This window comes from Aythya fuligula, chromosome 1, assembly GCF_009819795.1.
Source record: "Aythya fuligula isolate bAytFul2 chromosome 1, bAytFul2.pri, whole genome shotgun sequence".
Lineage (NCBI taxonomy): Eukaryota > Metazoa > Chordata > Aves > Anseriformes > Anatidae > Aythya > Aythya fuligula.
This window is the reverse complement of record NC_045559.1, coordinates 87,842,213-87,844,660: the sequence shown is the minus strand read 5'-3', so window position 1 is coordinate 87,844,660 and position 2,448 is coordinate 87,842,213. Positions and strand designations below refer to the sequence as shown.

Genomic DNA, 2,448 nt, shown 5'->3' with positions numbered 1-2,448 from the left:
GCAGTAAATTCAATCTGCATTGCATGAAACACCAGCGAGAGGAAAGGTGTCTCATTAAAAAGTAATAAGAATAAAAAAGAAGATAAACACTCTGAAGACAAACATGGATGAATCGACTACAACAGCACGAACTAGAGCAGGGAGCAGGGAGAACCTGCCAAACGAAAAGACACAAGCACATCAAACCAGCCATGGCTGAACTACGCTGTGAGGCTACGACTTAAATATTTAACAGCTTTTTATTGACATATTTTTTTGCCCACATATTTCCTTGTAAGTTTCAAAAGCAAAACTTAGCTTACACTCATCAGTAATGCTCACAGGTGCTGCAGTTTGTTTTTGTTTTTTAAATATGTCTTTTTTTTTTTTTTTTTTTTTTTGCTGAAACAAGCAGTCTTTTATAAGAGATAAAATATACTTACAGTGGTTTCCAAATGGTATCACTCTTCAGGTAAATTACTCCAAGCCTTGGACCTAGTGCAGACGTTCATTGGGGCAGGGAACAGAGAGAGGCTGTGTCTATACCAGAAAGAACCAAAAGGAAAGGTCAGGGGGGAAATAATAATTATTTACCAAGAGCAAGAAAACTTGCTGCAATGCTAACTGGCATTCTCCACTGTCAGTACAGCTGGCTGGAGCCTGGTTCAATCTCCCCAGCCCCATCTGTAAATGACAACAGAATTGGTCCCCGGCTACCACAGGCTACCCATGCAACCTATTCTGGTGAAGTTGGGACAGAGAGGACGAGCCAGCAAAAGGCTATCAGTAGGATTCATTCTGAGAAGTTGCTCACTCTGACGGCATGAGCACGGAGAAGTGATGGAGAGCTAGCACAAACTTGGCACCAAAATGCATCTCATCAGAACAACAAGGCTAGTCCTGTTCAGAGCAGCAACAAACACTTCCTTAGAACTAAAAGGCAGGAAAAGGAAGGAAAAAAAAAAAAAACAACAACCTCCTTCGCCTCTTTTGCTGTCTTTGCATCACAAAAATGACGGCTCACATCAAAGCAGAAACCCCACTTATCTCCCATCGGCCACCAGGTCGACTGCAGTGAGGCCAGTGAAACAGCTTATTGTCAGCCCTTCGGGAAAGAGGCAGCTCAGCAGCAGCTTTAAGTCTGAAACGTCCCGAGCTCAAGAGGGAGTTGGGCTCAATGGACTAACACAGAAGTGGATCCAAAGAGAAACCTCAGCTCCAGTATTTATTAGAGGGTGATTTCACCACCCAGACCTAAGTTTTTGGGAGTATTTACATTTTTGGGGGACTTGAATCCTTCGCTAGACTAACAGAGCTCCTCCTTTGCTAACTTCGTATGATCTTTGGGTGGCTCGTTGTGGATGTTGGAAATGTGTCTGAAGTTAACATCCAGAGACAGAATTAAATCCTGCTTACTTCACTTATGCAAAGAACTCCTGGGACATCAGCATATTCAGTCCTACCCACAGTGAAGCCAATGGTGCTGTTTCCATGAATAAATAATTTTGCCTGCTCTGATCCGACAAGAAAAGCAAATATTTGCTTTATCAAAGAAATCAAGGAGGTGAACAAAAAATGATAAGAGATGTAATTGTTATTTCACAGGTAGTTAATGTCACTGTGCAAGTTGGAATTTATGTCTGTAAATGCAACACAATAAAGAAAACCCCACTGTTAGTGCAGCAGGAACACTGGAATGAGTGCCAGCAGACACAATGAAGGATTTTAGATGACATTGGAATAATGTGCTTCACAAAATATACATTCAGTTTTATGTTCAGTTTACACATTTTGTAATGATGACGCTTACTGGAGACTGGGATATATGCTACATACTCATTTCAACAGGCTACACAAAATCCATCAACTGCACTTCACAGGGGCTCAAAAACCATCTTTGATTCCAGTTTTTGTGGGCTCTCCCTTCTTGAGGCCTGCTTTGAATTGCAGATTGTGAAAATTTAAACAGAAAAAAAAAAATCCTCAACTCAGCCTGAACCTCTGACTTTCACCGGAGTTTGGAGTGGAACCATATGCCAGCATCAGGTTAGCTCAAAAGAACTGCACAGAACAGTGACACCTTTGACCAGCGCGAAGGGTTGAATTTCAGAAGTGCAATAATGCCCAGCGATTCTGCAGATTGAAGTCCTTGCTAACACGCAGTGTGGCTTACTTTCAAACTCTCCTTTCCCCTTCTGTGCGCGCCCCACCTATTCTGTTAATGCTGACCTCCCTTCTTTTATCCACTTTGAACACATCTGTCTTTTGTCTGGCTGCTCCTCGTCTTTTTCAGGCATACATCCTGCATGCCTTGAAGAGTGCCCAGTACTTCAGTCGCCATGCATTTTTAACTTGTACCAGAAGCAGAAAATCACAGGATCGGGTCTTTAGTCTTTACTTCGGCAAAACTCCTGCTCACTTCACTCCTAATTTCACACAAGAGAAGTCTAAGAACTGAATGTACTAATC

At 42.2% G+C, this 2,448-nt stretch overlaps 1 protein-coding gene across 1 annotated transcript in view; it reads right to left on the bottom strand.

Moving 5' to 3' along the window:
- The window catches only part of ZBTB20 (zinc finger and BTB domain containing 20), a 32,720-nt gene extending 32,235 nt beyond the window's left edge, over nucleotides 1-485 (bottom strand). Inside the window, exon 1 of the mRNA XM_032208225.1 lies at nucleotides 423-485. The gene's annotated coding sequence lies outside the window, so the exon portion shown is untranslated. The remainder of the gene's footprint in view (nucleotides 1-422) is intronic.
- Nucleotides 486-2,448: the final 1,963 nt, after the last annotated feature.